General features: G+C 53.5%; 1 protein-coding gene across 2 annotated transcripts in view; it reads left to right on the top strand.

The window, feature by feature from the left end:
• Positions 1–704: 704 nt before the first annotated feature.
• The window catches only part of NOS1 (nitric oxide synthase 1), a 74,442-nt gene continuing 48,105 nt past the window's right edge, over positions 705–27,041 (top strand). Inside the window, exon 1 of one of the 2 annotated variants that reach the window (XM_071763764.1) lies at positions 705–1,360. The gene's annotated coding sequence lies outside the window, so the exon portion shown is untranslated. Of the gene's footprint in view, positions 1,361–4,833; positions 4,959–27,041 lie in introns of those variants that run through there. The other variant, XM_071763765.1, reaches the window with a different exon arrangement.

Raw genomic sequence — 27,041 nt, 5'->3', positions numbered from 1 at the left:
CCCTGGGGTGCTGAGGGCTGCAGGACAATGGCTGTGGATTAATGTCACCCATTGTGGATTGATGTCACCTGAAGCCAGGATGGGGCTTGGGGGGGTCCTGCATGGCTGACCTGGGCCATCCTGCTGCTGCCAACCCCCCTGGAGACAGGCACTGAGGTGGTGGCAGTGCCCCAAAATGGGGCATTGTTTGGCCACTATGATTTTTTTTTTCCTCCCTGGGCTTTCTCAGGAGCCTCAGTGGGACCTCACTGGCTGGATGAGGGGGGGACATGAGCCCCCCACAGCCACCCCTGCAGGACCTGGGGTGCAGAACCCCATCTCCAGCCCTTGTGAAGCCTTCAGCAGCTCATCAGGGGCAGCCCTGTCCCCAGAACAGGACCCCTGCCTGGACACCACCCATGTCCTGGGGAGCAGAGGGGAGAAACCCTTGAGACACCCTGAGCAGGGGGCTCAGAGTACAGGGACCATTCGGTCACTTCTGCCATGGCCACCCACAAGTGACATGAGCCACCCACAAGGTGCTCTTGGCTGGGTCCCACTCGGCAGGAAAACCATGTCCTGGGGTGGGATGAACCACCCGGGACATCCAAGGGAGCTGCTGGGCTCCCCTCCTCTGCCTTGCCCTGGCATTGATCAGAGCTGGGCAAGGGGCTGGAGTGTGTCCAGAGAAGGGCCACGAGGATGCTCAGAGGGCTGGAGCAGCTCTGCTATGGGCACAGACTGGAACAGACTGGGAGAGTTGGGGCTGTTCAGTCTGGAGAGGAGAAGGCTCCCAGGAGACCTCATTGTGGCCTTCCAGTGTCTGAAGGGGCTACAGGAAAGCTGGGGAGGGACTTTTTGGGATGTCAGTAGTGATAGGACACGGGGGGATGGATTCAAACTAGAGGAGGGGAGTCTCAGATTGGATGTTAGGAAGAAGTTCTTCCCCAGGAGGGTGCTGAGACCCTGGCCCAGGTTGCCCAGAGGGGTGGTGGAAGCCCCATCCATCCCTGGAAGTTTTTAAGGCCAGGCTGGAGAGGGCTCTGAGCAACCTGAGCTGGTGGGAGGTGTCCCTGGCCATGGCAGGGGGGTTGGACCTGGATGGACTTAAAGGTCCCTTCCAAGCCTGAAAATTCTATGATTGTACCCCTGTCCCATTGCTCAGCAGATTTCCCTTTCCTCACCTCTATTTTTATGCTGCTCTCTGGGACAGAAACCTGAGCCCAGGCTCTGGAGCCATTCCAGGAGCTCCTGCTCAGCTCCCAGCACAGGACCCTTCATCCCAGCAGCCAGTCCCAATTCTCTTTTTTTTTTTTTGCCCCTAGCTTTGCACCTGCAGCTTTTCCTGAGGCTCACAGAGCTGTGTCCTCAGCAGCACCAGGTAGGAAATCTGGCTGAGCTATTTATTTATTTATTCCATGTTTTGGTGGGATGGGATGGGGGGGCTTTCTGTGTCTGTGCAGCAAACCCTGGACCTGGGGATGAGGAACCCAACCTCACCTTTGGGTTTGCAGGGGGGGTCCCTGTAGCCTGGAGATAGGGCTGTAAACCTGAAAGTCCCCTTGGAAAAGAAATCTGTAGCTTGGGTGGTCAACAGGCACCCAGAAGGCTGAGACCACCCTGGGTGGTGGTGTTGGGTGGGCACTGAGAGAGTTGAAGGAGAAATCATCCTACCTGGGCTTGGAGTGACTTTTTTTGGTATCTGGGGCATTGTTTTGGGGTTCCAGAGGATATAAGGAAGGTGCTGTGCCCCAAATCCTAGGAGCAGCCATTGGGTTGGGATGCTCTGTGATACCCAGCTCCCTTTGGCCACCTCAAGCCCCATGGGGCACATCCTGACCACCCCCCCAGGAACCCTCAGCATTCTGGGTTGCTGTGGGGTGAACAGAAACCAATTTTTCACCCTGAGCATGAAAGCAAAATCTTCTGCCTATATCCCCATGGTCAGACCCAGTCCTAGAGCAGCTCTAGAAGCTCATGGTGGGATTTGGGAAGGATGATTGTGTTTCCTAAATGCTTTTTTATCTCAGGGAAGGGGCTGTTTGTGGCGCTGAGCTCATGGCTGTCCCAAGGTTGGGAATGATGCTGTCCCTCTGGCACAGAATCATCCTTCTGGTTGGAAAAGGCCTTGGAGATGGAGTCCAACCAGAAACCCAACACCACCTGGTCCAGCACTAAACCACAGCCTCCAGCACCATCCAGCTGAGGCTGCACCAAGAGGATCTTGTGGTCTTGGCTGCCAAGCTGTGGCCGGGGGGACCTGGGAGGGGACAGCCACCCCCAAACTTGGGGACACTGAGATTAGGGTGGTGCCAGGGTGGTGGCTGAGCCCCGGGAAGGGTTTCACCCACTGGCAGCTATTTTCAGGCCCTCAGACCCAGTGGGTGCCCCCGTTTGAGGCTCTGTGTGTGTGGTAAGGTCATTTCCCACTTTCTTCATTAGGATCTAATTAATATTTTCTGCTTTTCAGCTGCTTGCTCCATGCAACCCCTTTCCCAGCATACAGGGTAGGGATGGCCCCTTGCTTACCCCTTCCACAGAGGGGTTTGGTGCTGGAATCAGCCCCCAGCATCACCCACCAGGGTGATCAGTCCCTGCTCCCACCCAGAGACCCCCAAAAAACCAAGTTCTGGCCCTTTTTGGAAGCCCCTCCTTGCTCTGGGGCTGGGCTCTCTGTGCCTTGGCTCTGAGCAAACCTCCTGGGGTGCTGGGAAGAAAATGGATTGTCCCATTATCACTGTGTTCTCCCACACCTTAAATACAATGAACCTGGCAGCTGAAGGACCCACGGGTGCAGGCGAGTGGCTCAGCCACCACCTCCCAGGCTGATTCTTTTTCCCAAGGGAATGAGATTTTGGCATCCCTGGACCCAGGAGAGGGAGGGTTGGGTGGGGTGAGAGTTTGGTGTTTGTGCTGGGGTTTGGAGGGATGTGGGATGAGGACACCTGGGAGCCGGGAAGGTTGTGCTTGAGCTGCTGAAGGGGCAGAGAAGTCCTCCTGTGGCAGGAACAGGGAGGAAAAGCAAAGGTTTTGCCTTCCAATGCTTAGAACACCAATAAAACAGCATTTGCCCCACGAGAGATGCTGCCTGGCTGGGTGCATCCCCAGGGCATCCTTCAGATCTCCCTCCTGCACTGCTGGAGATGTCCAAGCCCCTGCTCTGAGTACCTGGGGACTATTGGAAAAATGGTAAATCAGCACACAGCACCTTTCTTGAGTGCCACCAAGATGAGCAGGGATGGATTCTGCTTCTCCCTCTGCCCTGAGCTGGGAAGATGAAGTTTAAAGGCAGAAATACTGAGCTGTAAGGAGGTGGCTGCTCAGTAGTATTTTTTTTTGGGGGGGCGGGGAGGGAATTGTTGGTTAAAATGGTGGAGAGCAATAGAGCCTGGCTCTGGTTTGGAAGAGGAAAAAACTGAGTTCAATATCTCGTGGTGGGATAAAAGAGAGGGTTTGTTTTGGGTGATGGTGAAGGTGCATTGGGAGAACCTTCCTGCTCTCCAGAGCATCACCCTGGGATGGGAAGAGCTTCTGGAAGCAGAAACTCAGTCTTCAGGTGTGGACAGCAAGCAGGGTGTAGGATGTTTTGGAAAACTGGGTTTGTTTTACAAGGTTTGGGTTCCTCAGGGCTAAGCTGAGGCTTCTGGTGGCCAGGAAGTCTGTGGTGGTGCAATGTGTGGCTCCAGCTTGGGGCTGGAAGGCTCTGCTTTGGGGTTCAAGTGTCTTAAATAGAAAACAGCAAATTGAGGCTGAGCTGGGGGGAAGGGGCGGGGCTCGGAGGTTTGCAGCAGCCCAAGCCAATGCCAAATCCAGGTGCAGCTCTCCCATCCTTGTTCAGATTGGGGATGGGGAGATGAGGATGCTGATGACATCACCAAGCACTGGTTTAATGACTGGGTGCATCTGAATTTTCCAGGCACACCTGATAAGGAGCCTGCGGGTGCCTCTGCAAACCCTCACGTTGTAGCTGAGGAAAAAAAAAAAAAAAAAGAAATCAATGCAACCCCCCCTCCTTGAGATGCTTGCCAGCCTCTTTATCTCCTGATCCAGCCTGGGAGGGGAAGTTCAAACAAAACCCCAGTGCTGTGTCAAGGGGGAATGCTCCTCCCTAGGGGGCGGGGGGAGTTAAAACCCAACACCTTTCTTATAGACACAGAATTCCTTTGGTTCAGGCAAAACCAGTCTTCCTTCTCCCAGCTGTACTGGGGAAAAGCCCTCTCCCTCGGTCTGTGGCTTGTTCTGCTCTGGAAAAAGCCTTTTGCATGGGGGAAGGTCCTCATCCCCCCCGTGTGTGTTCCTGGGAAGCAGGGGACAAACCCCCCCCAAGTCTGGCTCTGCAGCAGAGAGGGGCTGCTGGGCTTCCTCCTTCTCCTTTTTTCTCATTAATTGGGTGTTTTGACCTCAGTTTTTCCACTCACTCTCATCCTTGCTCTCCCTCCTCCCAACCCCACTAGTCAAAGGGAGACCCAGACCCTAAACCACTAAATTCCCCCAAATTAACCAGCCCCCCCACCCCCAGTTTGTGCAATTAGGCAGAGAACAGCTTCCACCTGGGAAGGGAGATTAAAAGTTACTGAATAACCCAGCTCCTCCGCGGGCTGTCGGGGACTTTGTGGCCACCCTGCTGCCAGGTCCCTGCGGGTATTTGGGTCAACACAAGTGGCTTCCCCACCCCCATCCCAACCCTGGGCAGGCCAAGGGGCGATGGGCAGAGCATCCCCTCATCCTAGGAAAGCTTCAAGGTGCTGGGCAGGGGACGGGGGCACTAAAAGGCGGCTGGGCACGGCTCAGGCAGCCCCCCCACCCTCCCCCTGCAGCTCCATCGCCTTCCAAACCCTTTCTGCTGCCTTCTCTATCCCCCCCGCCTCTCCCGAGCCATGGAGTCGGTGTCTGCTTTTGTTTTGCTCTTTCTTTTGGGGGATGAAATCCTGCTGGGAAGGGAGGAAAATTGCCCCGTGTTTGGTTATCTCCGGAGAGAAGTAAGGCTGGGGGCACTCGGGGGGAGGGCTAAGGGGTTGGGGGGTGGCTCTGGGGGGTGTGAATGTCTTTGGGTGCCACCCAGCTGGGAGGTTTCCAGGCGTGGGAGCGCTATGGTTTAGCCGGGATGGGGTCATGGGGGTTGGTTTTCCCCCCCACCTCCCCTGCTGCTCCCCCTTTTTTTCCTGAGAGCTGGGGGGGATCATATCGTGTCCCCAACCCTCCAGGTGCTTCTCTTGGGTGCCCGTTTGGCCCTCGTCGGGGGGGGTACAGCTGCAGCACCCCTTTGGCTGGAGCAGGGGGTTGGCAGCTCCATGGGTGGGGGTCGGCAGGACCCCCCCCCCCCCCCCCCATGCACCTTGCTGCACTTTTGGGACCTTTCACTTCTCCTTCATCCCTCGGGCTGGAGAGGTCTCCTCCACCTCTCTTAAACCCCTGCAAATTTCGGGCAAGTTGGGGAAAGAATGTTGGGTGCAGAGGATGGGGAAAGGAAGGGGGGGGGGGCAGGAGGGGGGGGAAAGGCATCTGGAGATGAGCAGGGGGGCACCTTCTGCCTGTGCGGCAGCTTTTTTGGGGGGGGTAGATGTGAGTTCTTCCCTCCAGCAAGAACCTCATCCTGCAAAACTGCGCCGGGATGCAGCTGCTCCGGCTTCCTGGGAAGTCCTGTTGATGCCAAAGTAATCCTGGGGGGTGGGGATGGAATGACTAAAGTTATCCAGCTGCAGATGTGGGGTCTTCACCCCCTCCTTCTTCTAGTTTTTGGTGTTTTTTTGAGATTTTTTTTTTTTGTTTGTTTGTTTTATTTTTTTTGAGGGGGGGAGAGGGATTCGGAGCCCGTGATCAAAAGCTGGAGCCGCCGTCCATCTGCTGCTGACAACCTGAGCGCTCGCCGGCAGCTTCTGAATTCCTAGCCTTCAATTCCTCAATAATTAGAGGGTGCTTTATTTTATTTGGGGAAAAAAAAAAAAAAGCACCCCTAAAACGACAACAACAAATCAAACCCCATCTGGGCTTATTCACGATGGGGATGAAAAGCCAAGGTGGATGTGGGAGGGGGGGCAGGTGGATTTTCAGCCTTAGCAACCCCCGTCTTGCAAGATTCCATCAGCACCAAAGAGGTGTAATTAAGGAGGAAACAAACGAGCCCAGCTAATCTGTTGGTCTTGTTTCAGCTTAGCCGAGTGCAGAAAACAGAGGCTGAATGATGAATGGGACCTCTTCACAGTCTTTTTTTAAAGGGTTTTTCTTGCGTGGAGCCCTGTGGGGAGGATGCTGGGGGAGGGGGGGGGGGGGGGGCTGTGGGTCGTCAGCATCTCTCCCTGGCAGCTCCGGGGTCACCCGGCCGTGCCTTCGTGCTCCCTGTTTGCCCATTTTGTGCTTAATTGGATGCTTTGTGGAGTGGACTCCCTTGGATGCGTTCCCGGAGGGCTGAAGATGGATTTTTGGTGCCTCTGTTGCCCGCAGATGGGGGGTGGGGGGGTGGATGGGTTCACTCTGCGGGTGCCCTTTAGCTCGGAGCTGCTTGGACTCCGTGGTCTCCAAGGTTTTTTCCAAGCAGAGGTGTTCTGGGATCCTGCAGTGTCCTCAGGGGATGAGCCCTGCCCCAGGGTGTCTCTGCCCGCTGCTGAGCGCAGAGAACCGACACACTCGGTGCATCTTTGGGGACCTCAGTCACTCCCCAGCCTCCTCCCCCAGCCTGACCACCACCACCCAGCCCAGGGGGGTCAGCCCAGCGCTAAAGCCACCAAGGGGGGTGTTTTGGCCAGAGCAAACTCTGCCACCGCTTCCCCAAGCCCACCGGGCAGGGCTCCCAGGGATTGTTTTGGCACGGAGCAGAGGGGAAGGTTTGTTTTTTCCCTCCCTTTTCCTGCTTTCAGGCTGGGGCAGGAGGTGCCAGGAGCAGATGGCAGCAGCCACCGGCCGGGCTCTCTCGCTCGGCTCCCCGTGGCTCCTGGCACCAAACCGGGCAGTGGCTCCCGGGTAACCCCCTCGCTCCCGTTCCTCTGCCCGGGGAGAGAGCTGGAGGGGAGGTGTGTGTGTGTGGGCTTCGCCTTTTCTTGGAGCATCTCGCATCTCAATCCTCTCCCTAACCTGCCGAGGAGCTGCTCCTTGTGGGTTTTGGTGGGATGCCCCATGCCTGTCAGCCCCAAAATATCGCGCGGGGGAGGGGGTGCTCCCAGTGAGCTCCCCAAAATATGGAGTGGGTCAGAGGATGCTCCCAGCGAACCCCAAAATGACGCTCAGGGGAGGAGGTGCTCTTGGTGAGACCCAAAATATTGCACAAGAGAGGGGGTGATCCCAGTGAGCCCCAAAATATTGCACAGGAGAGGGGGTGCTCCCAGTGAGCCCCAAAATATTGCATGGGGAGGGTAATGATCCAAATCAGTCCCAAAATATGGCATGGGACAGAGAATGCTCCCAGTGAACCCCAAAATGTTGCTCAGGGGAGGTAATGCTCTTGGTGTGAGCCAAAATATTGCATAAGGGAGGGGATGATCCCATTGAGCCCCAAAATATTGCACGGGGAGGGGAATGATCCCAGTCAGCCCCAAAATGTTGCGTGGGACAGAGAATGATCTCAGTGGGCCCCAAAATATTGTACAGAGGAGGGGGTGCTCCCAATGCACCCCCAAATATTGCTGTTTGAAGCTTCCCCCACCCTGGCTGTGTTCCCACTGCTGTCCCTGCTGCTCCCCCCTGTCCCCACAGTGGGGGGAAAGCTGACCCCACACATTCCCCCCCACCCCCAGCTCTCTCCCCCCTCCCGAGCCCCGCAGCCCTGCCCTGGCCTCCCCTTCCCCCTCCCCTGCCCTCCACATCCCATCTCCTGCCCCCGGAGGGGCTGGGAAATTGGGAAATGGCCAAAATGAAACAAGTTTTCCTCTCCCCTCCTGGGTGACAATTTCAACACTGTAGGAGCTCGGTGGCTGCCAGCCAGCTCCTCCAGCCCCACCGGCCCCCAGCAGCCCCCACCCCTGTCATAACTAGCACAAGCATTTGCCTTATTTTCATTTCTATTAATTTTCATTTTTAAATTATTTTTGTCATTGGTTTTTCTTCTTCTTCTTCTTTTTTTTTTCCTTTTTTTTTTTCCTTTTTTTTCCTCCTTTTTTTTCCTCCTTTTTTTTCCTCCTTTTTTTTCCTCCTTTTTTTTTCCTCCTTTTTTTTCCTCCTTTTTTTTTCTCCTTTTTTTCCTCCTTTTTTTCCTCCTTTTTTTCCTCCTTTTTTTCCTCCTTTTTTTCCTCCTTTTTTTTCCTCCTTTTTTTTCCTCCTTTTTTTTCCTCCTTTTTTTTCCTCCTTTTTTTTCTCCTTTTTTTCCTCCTTTTTTTCCTCCTTTTTTTCCTCCTTTTTTTCCTCCTTTTTTTCCTCCTTTTTTTCCTCCTTTTTTTCCTCCTTTTTTTTCTCCTTTTTTTTCTCCTTTTTTTTCTCCTTTTTTTCTCCTTTTTTTCTCCTTTTTTTCTCCTTTTTTTCTCCTTTTTTTCTCCTTTTTTTCTCCTTTTTTTCCTCCTTTTTTTCCTCCTTTTTTTCCTCCTTTTTTTTTCCTTTTTTTTCCTTTTTTTTTCTTTTTTTCCTCCTTTTTTTTCTCCTTTTTTTCTCCTTTTTTTCTCCTTTTTTTCTCCTTTTTTTCTCCTTTTTTTCTCCTTTTTTTCTCCTTTTTTTCTCCTTTTTTTTCTCCTTTTTTTTCCTCCTTTTTTTCTCCTTTTTTTTCTCCTTTTTTTTCTCCTTTTTTTTCTCCTTTTTTTTCTCCTTTTTTTTCCTTTTTTTTCCTTTTTTTTTTCTCCTTTTTTCGTCCTTTTTCTTCTCCCCCTCTCCCCCTCTCCCCCTCTCCCCCTCTCCCCCTCTCCCCCTCTCCCCCTCTCCCCCTCTCCCCCTCTCCCCCTCTCCCCCTCTCTCCCTCTCCCCTTCTTTTTATCCGTTTTTTTTTTCTTTTTAATATTTCTGCTCAGTGAGCTCAGCCCCAGGCTCTGCAGTTACCTGTGCTGTGTGGGGAGGTTCAGGTCTGGGGCTTTCTGAGCCCTGGTAGTGTCACTGGAAGAGAAAATTGAGCAGCTCAGAAGCTGGCAGTGCCTTCCCAGGGTGTTTATCCCCCCACACCTCAGTTCAGAGGAATAAATCTGCCAGGCAGTGAGGGTTATTAGCTGCCTCTCAAAGACTTTTATCAATTTGCAGTTGTCTCTCCAATGATAGTTTTTTATTGAACTCTCTGCCATGATTTCCAACGAGCGGACAGCAATTTTCAACTATTAAGTAATTTGGGAGAGCAATTACTGTTAATCTGGAAACTCCCTGTGTTGCTCCCGAATAAATCAACCTCTCTGGGAGAGCCATGCTGAAAGTGCCAGGACTAATTTATGAGGAAAAAGGAGGGGTCAGGGATGTGGGGGTGGCCCTCAGCCAGAAAAACAACGAGAAGGAAGTTTCTTGCCTGGTTAAGTTTAATATTTTGGTAGGATGGTGGTGTGGTTCAGAGGATGCTGGGATGTCATCCACACATCCTTGTCTCCAAAGGGTTTATCCACTGCTGATGGTGCTCCTCAGTTTGGGTTTGACCTGGTGGAAGGGATGGGAAGCCCCATCCATCCCTGGAAGTTTTTAAGGCCTGGCTGGAGAGGGCTCTGAGCAACCTGAGCTGGTGGGAGGTGTCCCTGCCCATGGCAGGGAGTTGGACCTGGATGGGCTTGAAGGTCCCTTCCAACCAAAAATTCTATGATTCTATGGTGCTGGGGTTTTGCTTTGTCCTGGTCCATATGGGGGGTGGAGGATGTTGGGCAGGGAGGGCACAGCAGCCTCCTGCTTCCTCCCTTGCTGCAGATTCCCACGGGATTAGACCTGGCTCCTATTTGCCCAGAGCATCACAGAAACCTGGAAGGTCCATTGGCCATAACTAACTTCCAAAAAAATCCCTGCTGGCAGTTCCAAATGACTTTCTTGTCCATCGTTTCTCTCCTCTCTCTTCTTTCTGTCTCTTCTTTCTGTCTCTTCTTTCTGTCTCTTCTTTCTGTCTTTTCTTTCTCTCTCTTCTTTCTCTCTCTTCTTTCTCTCTCTTCTTTCTCTCTCTTCTTTCTCTCTCTTCTTTCTCTCTCTTCTTTCTCTCTCTTCTTTCTCTCTCTTCTTTCTCTCTCTTCTTTCTCTCTCTTCTTTCTCTCTCTTCTTTCTCTCTCTTCTTTCTCTCTCTTCTTTCTCTCTCTTCTTTTGCTTTCCTTGGTTTCCTTTCTTTCCTTGGTTTCCTTTCTTTCCTTGTTTTTTTTTTTTTTTTCTAAAACAATTAGCTGGGCTCAAGCCCTCTGCAAGACATCAATTAATAGAAGCTGTGGCAGTAAATTAAAGGGAAACAGGAACAACCATGCTGGGATTAGGTCACTGAAACTATAAACTTTGGAATAAATCAGATTTCCTTGGGAAGGGAAATGAGCAGTGGTGATATGTCAGGTTGTGAGATGAGACAGGCTCAGAACAACTTTCCAGAGTCTCCTAACTTGGCTGCTTTGGATGCCAGAACTTCTTCCCTAGGGAAAGTTTTGGGTTGCCAGACCCAGTTGCTGCTGCTTCTCACTGCTTGGATGGCCAAACAAACAAACACCAGGATGGAGAAGCTGGACAGGAGGGTGGGAGGGAAGCTTTGGGGGCTGTATCTGTGGCAAGGAGTTGCTGTCAGCCAGGGTCAGGTCCCCACTGTCCCCTCCTGTTGTTGGTGCTCTTGGATGTTGGCCATGGCTCTGCTAGATCATGATTGTTCCTTCCCATCTCCCCAGGGGAAGCCTTCTGGTGTGCACCCCCCCTGAGGTGCTCTCACCAGCAGGAATGGTTCCAGCCCCCGTGTCCTCATCAGCCACCCAAACACCTCATCCCTTTTCGTCTCTTACTCAACTCTTGGCTCCAGGGAGATGCTGCAGAGTAGGTTACACCCTGCCTGCTGGGGTGAAACCTTTCCTCTTGTCTCAGCATCATCCTTCCCTTCCCACAGCTTCTGCTTTTTCACCCTGTGCTTTGTCCTTCAGGATGTTCATGTAAGACTCTGCAGGTCCCCACTGCCTTTGTGGGGGTTTCCCTGTCACCTGCTGAGCACCCCCCAGCTGGCTGCTCACCTGTGCCCACACAGCTCCCTTAGCAGGGGTGGGAAGGCCACTGTGCCCCTTCCCCTCCAGACAGAAGTCTGGCTAATGATGGAAACATCTGCTGGGGGAGCTGGAATAGTGTGGGAGCTGCAGGGACAGAGTGTTTTCTTGAAAAAAAACCCAATCCTACGTGGGCTTTTATTGCCTCCAGCACTAAGGATGTTTCTGGGTTCACCCTGGCTCACGTGGAGCATCAAAGCTGAGAGCCAATGCTCTGGGGTCCTTGTGTCACCTGGAGGTGGGGCTGTGGGGGGATCCAACACCTTCCAAAGCTTCCATCTCTCACTGCAGATCATAGCAGGGCTGGGCTATGGTCCCAGGGGACCAGGGGGCACCTGGACATCTGCAGCTCTGCACGTTGCAGGGGTTGGTGTGGGCTCTGCCATGGTCAAAGCTCCCTGGAGAAGATGTGTGATGGGGCAGGGGTGAGAAGTTGTGTGATGGACCAGGATTCAGAAGTTGTGTGATGGGGAAGGGTTCAGAAGTTGTGTGATGGGACAGGGTTCAGAAGTTGTGTGATGGAGCAAGGCAGAGGGGAGAGCATGACCTTGCCAAACTTGGTTAACCAAATTGCCTGCTTCTTGCTTTTGGTGCCACCTTTCCCTTCTCTACGGGAAAGCAAAACCAGGCAAATCCTGCTCATCTTCTGCACTCCTCCTTCCCAAGGCAGCACCTGGAGAGGTGTTGCTGAGCCAGTTCCCCTGGTTTTCACCAGAAGCAGTTTGTGATGTTCCTGCCATGTCCAGCATGCAGCCAGCCCCAGGAGGTGCTGGCAGAGCTGCATGGGCACCCCTACCCTGGGCTCTCTGCCCACTGCTGCTGGGGACAGCATTTTCTTGCTCCTGGTGTGGTGACCAAAGGCTGGGAGTGGATTTGTGCAAGGGGCCCCATGAAATCACTGGGGTGGTTTCCCAAGTGGTGCCACACCTGGTTTCAGGCTCTGTCCTCCCCCTTCCTGGTGCTCAGTTGGGACAGGGGTGGGATAAATGACAGGATTTCAGTGCCTTTTGAGAGACACCTGGTAACTACAGCACCACGAGCAAGATGCTGGAGTCGTGCAAGTTCTCAGCATTTAATAGGAGTTTGTGGTCTGCTGCAGCTGAACTGAGATGCTCACCTGAGTTGGCTGAGGGACCTTCTGGTTTTTGGCTGGAAGAGGCCAAGAGAGCAAAGCCAGAGACCTGACCCCAGGAAACATGCTGCCATGCAATGTGGTGCTGAGCAAAAATCTCCATGGTGATGTAGAACCCAAGACTGGTGTCAGGAGGTCCCTCAACCAACCCAGATGAGCATCTCCTGGCAGTTCAGCTGCAGCAGACACAAATTCCTATTTAATGCTGAGAATTTGCATGACTCCAGCATCTTGCTTGAGGTTCTGAACTTCACATCCCCAGTCCCCCCATGGGAACCAACATGCCCCACAGAGTGAGAAGGAACCCTCGGGCTGGAAGAGGCCAAGAGACCAAAGCCAGGTGGGATTTGTGGCTGGAAAACTTGGGATCCCATCTGCTGAAAACTCTGCCAGCAGAGGCCACACCAACAAAACCTCAACCTTTGGTTGCCTACAGCCTTTTCTCCTCAGTGTCCATCTGCATCTTGGGTTTCTGGGGCTGCTTGGGCTTTGCTGGGGTCCTGGGGTGGGGGTGAGTGCAGTGAGCTGGGGAGGTTCAGACAGTGGTTAATCCTGTTAGGAAGGCAGTGGTTATTGCAGGGCTTCCACTGGGACCTGCTAAATGAACCATAATTCTGTAATGAGATTTCCTTTTCCCGGCCAGACTAAATGTTCTGAGCCACTGGGAATAAAAGGAGAGGGGGGGGTGTGGGGGCAGGAGAAAAAAGTAAAGAGAGGGGGGGGGAAAAAAAAAATAAATCAAAGGGGAGGGGCAGGGGGGAAGCCTGCCTGAGGCTCCATCCATCTCCATGGGATCACAGAGCTGAAGAGCTCTCAGATGCACCCAGTTCTTCCAGCTCAGAGCAAGGAGCTGCCCTGTCCTCTCCCCAAAAAAAGGGGTTGGTGGGACCCTGAGAGCAAGAAAATCCAATTTGAGGTGGTGAGATAGGTCCAAAAGGAAGAGAGAGGGAGAGAGGGTTCTTTAGGAAGCAGCAGGACACCAGAGAGGGAACGGGACCCAGGCTGGGGGACAGACCCTGGCCAGACAGGGGGTTTGCTGTGGGGAAACTGAGGCACATGAAGGAATGTGCATGGTGGGTTTTACTCTGACTTCCAGCTCTAAGGAAGGGGGAGGAACCAGCAGGGAAAGACCTCCTGCTCTGCCCCAGGAGATCCCTTAGAGGGGAAAACACTTCGGGCTGGGGCAGCTCAGCCCCGTCCCAGTTTGGCACTGGGACCCCAGCAGTCGAGCTGAATTTAACCCATGGCCTTTGCAAATGGGGGATGGGGGGGGAAGTTTAGGTGCAAAGCCAGGATGGAGCTGGATGTAGCTCAAAGACCACCCAAGGTCTCCATCCATCCATCCATCCATCCATCCATCCATCCATCCATCCATCCATCCTCTTCCTGCTGTCCCCTGCTCTGCTGGCAGCCATGGGGACATCTGCTCCCCCCGGGGTGGTGCTGAGGACCTCCCCACTGAGATCATGTCCCCCAGATCCCCAGGACAAGGTTGTTCCTGGTGCTCCCTGGTGCCTCCATGGCAGCTGCTGAGCCCCCAGGGGTGGCAGGGATGACATTTGGGTGACACAGGGGACATGCCTGCCTACGTGTCACCTGGGTCACAGGGTCACTAAAGCACCACGGTCAACACCACATCCCTCCCCTCCTCCTCCTCCAGCCACTGCCTTCCAGGTGTTGCCAGAATTCCCAAACTGGGATGATGAAGCTGGCCCTGGGGAAGGGCTCTGGCTCCTCCTTTGGGCTTTCTGTTTTTCTTTTCTTTCTCAGCCTCTGACTCTCTAACTTTTCCCTCTCTGAGTGGCTGAGAGTAGATTTTGGGTTCACCAGGTCCTGGCGAGTGCTTTGGGATGAGCCTTTTCCATTTTCTTCCCGAGGCTCCAGGGAAATCCCTGAGCCCTGGGTCTCATCCAGCAGGCAGGGGAAGAGAGAGAAAAATGCTTTGATCTTTTATTTTTGATCGATTATTTTTACGGGATTTTTTTTTTTTTTTTTTTTTTTTTCTTTGAAATTCAGCCCCAGAGATGCTGCAAAGACATTGCCTGATCCTGGCTCCTTCTGTGCCTCAGTTTCCCCACTTTGTCAGCCAAGGATTGGGGAGAGGGCTGGTTGTTTTCCATCAGTTTCACGGGGTAGTGCTGCCCAGGTCCGAGGTGGCCTCTTTAGTCATCAGGATGTTTTTCCTGTTTACTGTGTTCTTAGCCTCCAAGCTCTCCCTGGGGCTGCGTGGTTGGGTGCCTCCTACCTCAGAGCCCCTTTCCAGCCCATTTGCTCTTCCTGCAAACACCCTCCAATGGGGAGGGGAAAAGAACAAGCGTGAAAAAAAAAAAAAAATCAAATCAAGCTGGGAATGTTTTGGCTGCCAGCTCTGCTGGTACCTCCTGAGCCCTTCTCCTCCCTCCTGGCCCATGACCACTCTGTACTGGTTTGGGGAGGGCAGAAGGTGGGTGCAGTGGGGTGGGTCCCATCCCTCTTGCCTTGGCTCTTCTCTGCCCATGTTTAGTGGGGGGGGTGAGTGGGGTTTGAAGCCATCTGAGGTGTGGGGGTGGCATTCTGGGCTGGGGGACTCTGCTGAAACCTTCAGGAGGTGCCAACAACCCCAGTGCCAAAGGGTTTCTGCCAGGGGGACCAAGACCTGGGGTCACTGGTGGAGCCTCAGGGTGATGAAGATGCTGATCCCACTGCCACCTCCCTTCCCTACACGATGAGAAAAGTGGGACCCATCACCAGAGCTGGAGAGCTTTGTCCTCTGGCACATCCTGAGCTCTGCACAAAGGCTGCTGGACAGGCAAGGAGGTCCCCAAATTTCTCAGGGAAATGCTGGAAGAGCACAGCTCCACCTGTGGGCAAGACCCCAGCTCGGGTGTCCCAGTAACTGATTTAATCCAGACTTAACTGGGTGGTCTCCTAAGAGGCAAAGGGTGTTCAGATGCAGAAGCCTGGAAACAAAAGCAGTTGGGGCCCCTCCAGCTTTTCCCTGGCACGGGGAGCCAGGATTTCCCAGGGTTCCACCTCCTCCCTCTACAAGCTGGGCAGGATCCCAGGTGAGGGTGTTTGGACCAGGAAGGGCTATGTGGGCCCATCAGGAAACTTTGCTCTCCTGGGAGGAAACCATATTTTAACCCCTCAAAAACAGCTGGCCTGGGGGTTTTTTGGGCAGCGGTTCCTCTTTTGGTGGAGTTACCATGACCAAGGTACTGAGAAATGGAAATCCTCCAGCTTTCCCTTCTCTTCTCCGCTTTCCCTTCTCCAACAGCACCAAAACCCAAGAAGGTTTTTGGGGGGTTTTTTTTCTTTTTTGGGGGGGTCCCTTTGGTACTACTTGCCTAAGGAAACAGGGTCCATCCCACCCTGTTCTCTGTCTGCTTCATCCTAAGGAATCCAACTTATTTCCACCAAATGGGAGGGATGAGGCGTCAAAAAAGAGGATGTTTATGGGAGCTACATGAAAATGGGTCCCAGGTGGCCCAAACGAGGAGGGATACTGAGTCAGAGGTGTGGGGGAGGGGCTGAGATTTGGGCTGAAATCCACGTGGAATGGGTGAGCTCACAAGGAAACTTCAGGGATGTTCCCAACCCCAGGCAAAGCCTCTTAAATTATTGTGTCAGCATTGTTAGAGCTGACATCAGCCTCACTCAGGGGCTGGGTCCTGGGTGCTAACGAAGGTGACACCAGTGAGCTGCTCAGCCCCAGTTCCCCCTCATTACTGGGGTCAGCCCTGCTCCCAGGATCCTGAAACCAGAGGGGCTACAGCCCAGCCAGGATTTGGCCCTGGGGAGCCTCTTGCAGCCTGGAGGTAGGTGAATCACTGTCTGGTGGTAACTAAAAACTGTAAATTGTGTTTTATATATATATATATATGTATTTAAAAAGAAGCTATGAGCTCAGGGCCTGTCATGCTGGAAGCTGCTGGGGGGTTTAGTAGCCAGCTGGCCCAGCCATGCTGGTGTTTGTCAGCTCAAAGCAAAGTGGTTTAGTGGCAGAGGTTGCTTCATCTTGGTTTAACTCACCAAAGCTGTTTAATACTTTCAAATAACAGCAGCGTTTCAGTATCCCCTTAAAGTCATTCCAGAAATAAATTGCAATTCCTGGCACTGCTTCTGCAAACTTCTCCCCGGGCTCTTTGGTTCAGTTTGGAGAACGGGGATAAAACCCCCACATCTGTCTCTCTCCTGGTTGCTTTTCTCCATTTTTGGGGGAGCTGTTTGGGCTGGGATTGATCCTTGGTTCCTGTGTGACCCAGTCCAAATGGTCCCGATTCCAAGTTGGGTGACAACACCTTTGTGCTCCCCTCACCTTGCAGATCCCTTAAGGTTTTTTGGTGTTTGGGGGGTGGGATCAACCTTCCACCTTCTCACCTTCCCCTTGGTCCCTGCAGCTGGGGCTGGGGGGCTTTGCTGCTCCACCCAGGCTGGAAGGAACTGCCCCAAAAATGCTGCTCCACTTTAGCAGGGGGGGGGGCAGGAATCCTTCTTCAAACCCTCCCTTTTGCTGGGGGGTAGTGGAGTATTTCTGGCTTGTTTTAATTTTTTTTTCTTGCTCTTTTTTAAAAAATAAGAACTCAACAGCAGCTGCTTCACTGCTTTCGGGTTTGCTTTGTGGGTTTTTATTTTTTTATTTTTGCAATGAATGCTTTGCAGATTTGGCTTATCAGGCTCGTCAGGCTGCTCCAAGCCCTCCTCTCTCCCCCCAGCCCTATTTACCCAGGGCTCTGGCTGACGCAGGGCCCTTTCCTGCCTTTGTCACCACCCACCCCAAGGTCCTCCGGTGATAACTTTTCATTGCAGATTAGGGATTTGGAGCTTTTTTGAAAGAGTCTTTAACCTCTGGTTCACTTGAAATGTGTCGCTTAATTAAAAACAAAAATATAAAGTCCCTCAATACCTTAATACGCTGCTTAAGCTCGACACAAAAGTGGGCTTTCTCCTCTGTAATTACCCCAATCATTGCTCCAAAGGTTCCACTCGGGGGCTGGATCCCACTAGAAAAGGAAGGGGCTTGAAATAGGCACTGGGATGATCTAAAATCCTGAGGACTGGCTGGTTTTAGCTGGCTTTAATGATCTCGATTCTGCTGATTTCAGTGGAGTCGTGTGGCTGCTGCTGAGCATCTGCCCCCAAACTTACAGCTGCGGGTGGATGGCTCAGGCACTTGTGGTTCAAAACACTGTTTGCATCTGAATAAACCTCGAAGTAACTGGAACCCCTTTCAGCCCCTGAAGCAAGGTCTTAAAGTGGTTTTCTTTTGATTTCGGGTTTTTTTTTTTTTTTTTTTTTTTTTTTAATCTGTCTAAATTAGACCCTGGGTTTACAAGGAGTCCTTGAACCTCGGTGTGTTTGTCAGCCTCCCGACCTGTCTGTAAAATGCTAATGAAAGCAATTTTGATGGAAATGTGTTAGGCTGGAGGAAACGTGCTCCCGTGAATTTTAAAGGTGAAGGGGGGTGGGTTGTTTTTTTTTTTTTTTCTCACATTTTGAAGTGCACGAGTCAGAACTCTAAGGGAAAAGAAACAGGTAATACTCTGCCCTGGAATAGCGCTGAAACGTTAATTCATCCCCCTGGAATTTCTTGTCTGTGTGCTCCCATAATTTCATTTCTTCGGTGTCTGTATGAAGCTTGAGTTAGCTGAATGCCAGAAGCCAAATATTCTTCGACTAATATCTTTTTATTAAATTTTGTGGGTGCGTGTGTGTGTGCCCGTGCGTCCGTGTGAGAGTGAGAGAGAGAGATCACCCTTTATAACCCACTCCATCTCCTCCGGGGCTGCGAGATGTGCTCCAAAAGACTCTGCCCAGCAGCACATTTCAGGCTGTAACCCCGGTGCAGCAAGGTTTAAGAAATTAATGGCTTTCGGTGGCATTTACACAGGTCTTGGTGTAAAGGAGGGTGGATCTGGGGGGGAAAAGATGACATTGGTGTCTGTGGTGGAAGGTTTCAGGTTGCCACAGCTCTGCCTGGTAGCCCAGGACTTGGTACAGATCCTGGACATGGGGAGTGAAGGGTTCCCCCCCTTTAAATGTCCTAGAACTGTCATGGGGATGTTTTGGGAAGTGAGCTCACCTGGCCGTGTCCTCTCAAGTTTTCAAGGCAGTCTGGATTTGATCCCCAAATTTCCCCTGCACCTTGCAAAGGATGCCAACCCCTCCCCGAGCTTGGTGTGAGGGAGGAAAGAGGCAGCAGGAGCCCTGCAGCCCCTCCTGGGGATGTCCCTGTCCCCTGGGGGGCACAAGCACCGCTGTTAACGTCCCCAGCAAAGCCTTCAGCAGCCACCAACCCGGAGGAGAGCGCAGGGCTCCGGCTCAGATGGGGACTCCCCAGACCCCTCCAGTGCTGCTCAGCTCAGCTCTGCTGGGGGAGAGGCCAGAAGCGAAGGCTCACTGCCACCTCCAGGCAAACCCCAGCACAGGCACTTGCTCTAAACTAGAGCACAGCTCCGAAAATCCTGGGATTTGTCCCAAATCACTGCAGTCTCCGTGCCAGACCTCCCCCCCATCAGCTGGTCCCTGTGTGTGTGTGTGATGTTCCATACGCTCCTTAAGCTTTAGTATAAATACGTTCAGCCTTTTTTTTTCCTCCATTCCCCGGGGCAGTAATCCCTGGAAAGGCAGAGCGAGGTGCATGGAAATAGCAGAGCCGGAATAACTCCAGCGCGGCGGCTGCCGGGGAGATTTTTTTTTTTTTTTTTTTTTTTTTTTTTTTTTTTTTTTTTTTTTTTTTTCTGTGTGTGTGTGTGATCCCTGGCCGGGCTTTCCTAAGGATTTTAGCGAGAGCCCAGCACCCTGAGCTGCCTGCCAGCCCCGGACACCCACCCCTCCAGCCAGACCCAGCTCCAGCTCCTTGATACACACCCCCTGGAGCCACCGGCTCCTCCGAGAGAAGAAGGTGGGTGAGGATGAAGAGGGGAGGGGGGGAGGAAGAACCCAGATTTGGGGAAGGGGTGGGAGAGGAAACTTGGGGGGAGCATTACCTGACGTGTTTATATTTGGCTTCTCTGCCCGGTGGGAGCATATGGCCACAAAATGAGCAGGGTTGAGCTGGTCTGGGAGGTGTGGGGGAACCATGGAGCAGCTGTGTGAGGGGCAGGGAGGAGGATGGAATCCTCTCCCGAGCAGTTTTGGAGGAGAACTTGCTCAGTAGCACCATTTGCATTGCTCCCTGCTGGGGTACGGGGGAACAACTTCGGTGGATGAGGGTAACCTTCAGCATGGAAGAGGGGGAGATTCTCCAGAGCTGGGGTGCCTTCTCCAGGGCTCTCGGCTGCCCAAGTAGCACAAGGTAGGGTTGTACGTGCTCCCTGTGGAGAAATCCTGTCCACAAATGCTTTTTGCTGGAGGAAGGAAGGTGTAAATGTTTGCTGTCACACCAGGAGCTACGTGGGAATGGGCTCACTGGGTGCAGATGGGCTGGAGAGGGGCACATTCCACCTTCTCCATTTGCAGACCAACATCTGTCTCATTAGTTTATGAAACCCTGAGCCTTCCTCTCCAGGCTGACTCATGACCACTGACTGGAGAGAATGGCTACCTGGGGGCTCTCCCTGCCTCAGGGGGGCTGCACGGGACACGCACAGCCCGCCACCTCCCGTCTCACACAGATGCTTTGCTCCTGGCTTGACTGAATTTATGGGCTTCTGCAAAGCTCCAGATGCTGCAAAAACGAGCATCAAGTTTTCTGTAGGTGAAGGAGGTGCTGCTGTGCCCTGGTGAGGACGTGGCTCATGGAGGAGCAGAGCTCCTCTGGTTCCCTTCAGCTCTGGGATAGTAGAGAGGGCTGGGACCCTGCCAAGGGTGCAGGCTGTGGTGGTGTTGGGGGGGGGGAGGTGATGTGCCCACCAAATCTGTGTGCTTGAGTAGCAGAGGGAGCCCTGCTCACCTCCACCCCAGTACCCCGGGACAGTTTCCCCTCTTGCAGATCTCCCTTCCTGGCAGGAGGGCAGAGAAGCAGCAAGATGCTGGTGGGCAGAGTTGAGGGAGGGTGTCAGGGTGGCTTCAGCAGTGCCATCACACCCATCAGTTTTGTGTGAGCTGGGCCTCCAGCTGTGCTGTGTTCTGCCTCTGCCCCCATCCAAGATGGGCTGGGACAGTTTGCCTGATAATTGCTAGCCCAGGAGTGAGCCCTGCAAGTAGAAGGGTTTGGATTTTCTTAGCCTGGGCTGAAGCTGACAATTTGCAGCCTGTGACAGGGTCACACAGAGCTTTTTTTTTTTTTTTTTTTTTTTTTTTTTTTTTTTTTTTTTGCTGGTATGTACCTCCTCATCCCTCCATGGGACAAGTTTCCCTGCCCAATGGATCAGAGCAGGTGTCTACTAGAACTTGCTGGTCGATTAGTCCTCCTGCATCTAAATTAATGTAATTATGTTTTCATTAGCCCCAGACAGTGCCTGACAGCTCCTTGTTTGGGTAGTCTGAGGAAGAGGGAGGGGGAAGAAACCCCAATTCTGCTGCCTTTGCTACCCTCTCCCCTTTGCTACCTCTCAGAACTCCCTGCCTGTCGGGGAGGGACAGGGCTGCTCCAGGGCAGTTTCCTTTTCCCTGCTGGAAGTTTTGTAATGGAATCTCCTGCTGGGCTGGGCTGGATCCGCCTGCCTCCGGAGGGGCTGCTCAGGGTGCAGGGGGCTGCCTGGGCATCTTTGCAGTAGCCATGGGCTGGGCACCTCACCAGGCATCTCTTGGGTTTTGGTAGGTGCAAGTGAACTTCCCAGCTCCTGCCCAAAAGCCCTCTTGGGTTTATATAAGATTATATATCTATAATTGTGTGTTTGTTGTTGCCATGGGAATGAGCACAATGGCAAAGCCCTTAGACTGATGTCAAGCCTTGGGCTGCACTGGGCCTTACTGGGGACAGAGGCAGAAGGGGGGGAAAAGGGGTGAAGAGGAGTCCCTTGGCTCTCTACCCTGTTCACAGCCCAAGCTGGGCTCTGGCAGAGGAGGTACAGGCAGCTGGGAGAGGGACAGGGCTGCCACAGCCTGCAGCATGGCCCAGCACAGGGCTGGGGACACTGGGGGGTCCCAGTGGGGCTGGTGCCATCTGCCCAGGGAGAGGTGAGGGCAGAGCTGGCAGGAGGGGGCTGTCAGGGAAAGAGAAGGGGGGCTTCTTTGCAGCCTCCAGAGTACAACCCAGTCAGGAGCAGGGGGTGGTGGTGGGGCTGCAGCTTTGGAGGGACAGGGGGGGCAGCTGGTGATGAGGCAGGGCAGTGTGGGGAGGGGATGCAGAGCTTCCCAGCAACAAGTGGGGGCCGGGGGTGGTGGTGTGTGTGTCTCAGCTCTTTAATTGGTGGGGGAGCTGGGAGAAGGGGGGGGTGGGGGGTGGAAGCGTTAGGGGGGAGCAACGAGGGGGGATGCTCCCCGGTAAGGGGAGGGAGGGGGAAGAAAAGCCCCGCTGGAAATGAGGTTATATAAAAGATGTGTGATTTGGAGAGCAGAGTGTCTCCTAAGGAGGGCTGCACCGGCTCGCTCCCCACCCATAAAAACCCGGGTTGGACGTCAAAGCGGATTCGTTTCGGTGATGCTGGGATAAAGGGGCGCAGCGAGGACGAGTTCGCTATCCCCCACCCCGCAGCCAGCCCAGCGCCGAGCCGGGCTTCGTCCCCCTCCCGGGGGGGATGCGGGGACAGGGACGGCTCCTCTGCGCCGCACGGTAGGTGAGGAGGAGGTGAGGAGGGGACGGGGGTTCCCCCCAGCCCCGCTTTTCAGGGAAACTTTAGGGCCGAGGGGTGCGGGACGGGCAGGGACTGCGGAGCCCCGCAGGACCCTCTCCCGCCCGTCGGATGCTCTCCCCGGGGCCGCTCCGCAGTGCCCTTGGTCGGGGGGGGGGAAGGGGCAAGAGGGGGGGAGACCCCCACCCCTGCCTCCAGCTGCGGGATACCGGGGGCGGGCAGAGGAGCCCGAACCATCCCCGGGCCGCGTGGAAGGGAGAGGAGTAGGGGACACGCGTGGCATTGCTGGTCCCCACCCCTGTCCCCCCCACGGGCTGCAGTGGGTGTCCGTTCCACCCCCCCCCCCCCCCTCCCCTTTCCCTCCGCACCCCGGGGCTACGCTGCAAACTTTCTCCGGGTCCCTCGGGCTGGCGGGGGGCTGAGCCCCTGCGGGGGCCATCTTCTTCCCTCCTTCCCCCCCGCAACACTTTGAAGCAAGTTTGGATGAAGAGAGGGGTCCGGGCGGGCAGTTTTCCGGGGAGGGGACACAGTGTGCCGGGGGGGAGGGGGGGCACAGGGTTAGTTTGCTTTTGGGGGGGAGGAAGGCAGGGGCGGGTGGATGGTGTTTGGGGTGGGGGGGGGGGCAGCAGTGTGGGCAGCAGGGAGGGAAGGGCCGAGCAGCCTGGCCGGGGAGGGAAGGGAGTGGGGCGGGGGGGTCCGATGCGATCTGCGGGTTTGGAAGGGATGGCCCGTTACCAGGGGAGGTTTTGGGGCAGGGAGGGGGGCTGTTGACCCGAGAAGGAAACTGATGGGGAGTGGGCAGTTTCCCGGGAGGTGGAAGAATACGGTTTCCCGGGGGTGAGGGGCAGTTTCCTTTTATCGGGATGGCATTTTGCCAAGGGGGTCCAGGACAGGGCTGTCCCCCTTGTCCCCTCCTTGTCCCCCCCGGGCCGGGCGGTGCCGGAGCTGTCCCGGGTGCTGAACGCTGCCGCGTCCTTCTCCCGACCCTATCCCCGGACCCCCTGGAGATGCTTCCACCCGCCCCTCCACCCCTCCGGAGATGCCACCAGACCCCCTGGTCCTTTGTCTACTGTTGCCCCAGCATCCCCATCCAGCCCGGGGTGGGGAAGGGACACCCGCACAAAGCTCTGGCATGTCCCACCCTCCTTCAGGGAGAGCCAGGGTTCAGAAAGGGTCTTGCCCCTTCCTTGTCCCCACCAAGGACCTCGACAGTCCCCCCCAGATGCGCAGGAGATGCAGGAGGGAGCTGCTGTCGCAGGGATCAGAGATGACCCCTGCCTGTGGTCTCGCTCTGGGTTTGGTTTGCAGTAGATAGTAGAAAGCTTTTTCTTTTTCTGGCAAAGCAGAGGAAAAAAAGATCTCTGCACACGCACATCTGGAGCAGCTGGTGTTGGGCTGGGTGGGTGGGTGCTCATCACCCCTTTCAGCTCCATCTCTCTGAGCTTTTCCCTCCCTGGGAGTGCTGACTCCGCAGCCCAGGTGCAGACATTTTCTCCCAACGCTTTCAAGTTCTGACTGTCAGGGTGGAAATTCTGGCAGGCAACTTGACAATTATCTGCTGAGTCCCCGGGGGAGCTGAAATGGAGGGGGGAAGTGTCTCCTGCCTTCCCGTGGGAACGCAGCCTGGATGGAGGGGGAGACGGGGGAGACTGCAGGGGGAAACCACAGTGGCTGGGGCTCAACTGCTAGAAATTCCAGCTTCTCTTCTTCTTCTGCGCCCCCAAACTCTGATGCTCAGGCAGCTGACAGGATGGTATCTACAGGGATGAGCACCAGCAAGCTGGGGGGAGACTTTGGGGGCAGGAGAACTGTTCAAAATGACACTTTTCCAGAGATCTCTACCTGCACATCTTGGCTGGCTGTGCCTTTCCTGCGAAAGGTTTCAGGTGGGCATGTTTTATTTTCAAGAGTTTGGATTTGCATCAGCATTTTCTTCCTTCCTCTCTTTTCTTCTAGCTTGATTTCCCCAGAAGATACCCTTAAAGACTCTCCAAACTCGGTTGTAGGCTCTCCAGTTTTAAAATGTGCATGTGTTTGCAAACAAACTCCCTGTACTCAGTCTCTTCTTACTCAAACGTAGGGTTTGCGAGTTTGGGGCAGGGGTGGGGGGGAGAGGGAAACGATAATTTTTTTCTTATCAGGTATCTGGGCTGGCAAAAGTGTTGCATCCCCTGGTGAGCTGAGGAGAATGACAAGTCCTTGTGCCCTTTGAATTCTGCTTGTTCCCTCTGTCAGCACAGAGATGGTGAGCAAGTACCAGAGAGGCCATCTTAGGCAGAGGGGTTTGGGCTGAATCCTCACTCACGATTAATGTTTAGTGTTTGATGATGAGGAGGGCTTGGTCCTCCCTGACCCTCAGGGCTCTCTCAGATTTTTTTCCCTCCCCTTTGCTTGTGTAGTTTGTATTTTCCCTTTCAGTAGTGGATCTGTACAAAGGCTTAGGAAATCTACCAGATTGCCTAAATCAGTGCCTGAAAACAACTATATATAGCAACTGATAAGTCACATGAGCTTGGCTGGCATAGATTAGCATTTACCTTTCATCAGTAATGAGAATATTGTTCAATACTTGTTGATAACCATCAATTTTTATGAAAGAAATCCAGCCCTGGTAGCAAGGGACCGGTTTGGAGCCGAGACTCCAAATAAAGCCAAAATGCCTTTGCTCCACTCCCGCTGTTCTGATTGTATCTGTGCATTCAGTCGAATCTATAGACGTGATCTGAGCCCTCAGACACAGCCAAAAATAAGCATATTGTGTCCCAAAGAGGGAAGGATCTGTAAGCCTCTGCCTGGCTGAAGCTGGCTGGGAGCAGATTTCCTTCCACTCACTTGCTCCAAATTATCCCTGACCCTAGGCACCTTGGGCTGCCACCCTCTGTGGCACCCTGAAAGCCACTCTGATGCCAAGGAAGGACTTTGGAGGAGCTGGAGGTCTCCAGGCTCTGGGTATGTTGTCTCTATAGTCAGGGAGTGGGAACCTGTGAGTATCCTGTGTGTATGCACAACCCCAGAGGTGTTTCTGCCAGGGCAACTCTTCCCATAACCTCTCTTTTTTTTTAAGCCCAGAGATGCTTAAGGAGATCTTGCAGTGCCCTTCTCAGGTAGGTTGGTCTTCATCCCGTTTTTGCAGAACCTTTGATCCGTGTTTTCAGACATGCTGGAGATGTGCAGCTCTTCCCTGCCTCAGAAGCCACACAAGCTCAGTATTTTTCAGAGCAGAACCCATCCTTCATCCTCAAATGGCACCATCCAGACACAGTCCTGAAAATACCAGGGACAGAGCTTGGCCATGGCTCTGATTCCACTAGAGTGCCATGGGACTGTGGTCCTGCCATGCCAGCCTGCTCCCTGTGATGCCACAGCTGAGGAGCAGGGGGTTGAGAAGCCCAAATCCTTCTCCTCTCTCTGGTGCAGAGAAAATGTTCTCTGTTTATAGGGGCTGGGACTGGTTCAGCCAAAAGGAGCATCCCCAGCATGGGATGGTCCCATGGGGGAAGGTGAGAAGCCCCAGGAGCCAATTGGGCCATTTTTTACCCCTCTCCTTCCTACACTCATGGCTCCCTTGTCCCTGTGCCCCAGGGCCAGCCCCATGTTCAGGGATACTGGCTGAAGAAGCAGAAAACTCTGCATCCCCCCCACCAATCCTGCCCAAATTAGAGCTGGAGCCCTCTGTGGGACAAGGATCAGGTCCCAGGAGAGCCCCTAAGAACTTTGCTGCTGCTGTTGGTACTATGGCAACAAGTGCTAAGGCAAAGCCCTCAGAAAAGCATGGACAGAAGCTCAGGGGAGCAAATTATTTTTGCTTTTTGCCTTGTGGAGGCACGGAGGATGTCAGTACAAAGAGGGTGAGAGCTCTGCTTTGCCTCAACCGACCAGATTCCTCTGTGAGGAATCACACCTTGGGCTCCCCTGCACTTGGTGCTGCTGAAGGAAGGTGGTGGCAATGCTCAGGGGACAGAAAATCCCCCGAGGTTTTTGGTGGCAGGTGTCACTGGGGAGCTGGCAGGAGGCTGGAGGAAGCCAGGCTTGTGCCATCAGGAGCCTGATGTTTGCCTGAGGTTTTCACAGAGTAACTCTGAGGATTGGTGACTTTACTACAATTTAGTCTCCTAGTTGGGCTAACTTGGCTCAGGGGTTTGCTTGTGGAGGAAAATGTAACCCTGGGCTGGAAGGGTCTGGGGGAGGCAGCAGCAAAGGAGGGGATGAGAACGTGAGTCCCTGAAACCAGCTGGGAGCTGAATTCCTAGAATGGTTTGGGTTTGAAGGGACCGTAAAGATCATCCAGCCCCAACCCCCCTGCCATGGTCAGGGACCCCTCCCCCAGCCCAGGGTGCTCCAAGCCCCATCCAACCTTCAACACTGCCAGGGATGGGGCAGCCACAGCTTCTGGGGGCAACCTGGGCAACCAGGGGCTCAGCACTTTTGCAGCAAATAACTCCTTCCTAATATCCAACATAAATCTCCTCTCTTCTAGTTTCTTTTCTAATCTCCCCTCTTTCTAGTTCTTATTCCTTGACCAACTTGGAGCCAAGAGCTCTGTTTCTGACTTTATCAGTGCTGGCTCTGGAGCTATCACAGCTCCAGCTAACCTGCTGCAATTTTTACATTCCCTTTCTCTTTTTTTTAAAATTTATTTATTTATTGTTTTTTTTTTTACTTAAATAGAGCTATGAGTCCCCTCTTCTGCTGTGACTGGCTTTCGAGACCATCCATCAAGTGGCATTTTCTCATTTCTATCCTATCTACCTATTTTGTCACTTAGGAAAAAGCAGTGTTGTGTTAACACGGGTCCCATTTGTCAAACCCGAGTCACTGGTGTAATTCCAGTCCTCTCAGCAAACTGAAGGTGGTGAAATTTATGTTTTAGATGGGCTGAGCCCTAGTAAGAACAGCAGTTTTCCATGGGGTTAGTGGTGGAATTGAGGTTGTTGTTGTTGGGGGTTGTTGTTTTTTTTTCATTTAATTTCCCTTTCAGCCCCACGTCACAAGCACCAGGAAAATATTGTACAAAACAGCAAAAGAGAAATAGCAGGAGTGTTATGCCAAGCCTTGAACTCCCTATGAAAACAAATCCGTGTTCCTGCCGCCTAAAAAACATCCAAACCTGCAGAAAAAGAAGGGAATTTTGCCAACACAGTTGTCCCGGCAACATCAAAATGTGTTGCCTGGGGTCTGCTT

Source organism: Heliangelus exortis, chromosome 19 (genome assembly GCF_036169615.1).
Source record: "Heliangelus exortis chromosome 19, bHelExo1.hap1, whole genome shotgun sequence".
In the NCBI taxonomy this organism is placed as follows: Eukaryota; Metazoa; Chordata; class Aves; order Apodiformes; family Trochilidae; genus Heliangelus; species Heliangelus exortis.
This window is presented reverse-complemented; position numbering and strand designations above follow the sequence as displayed.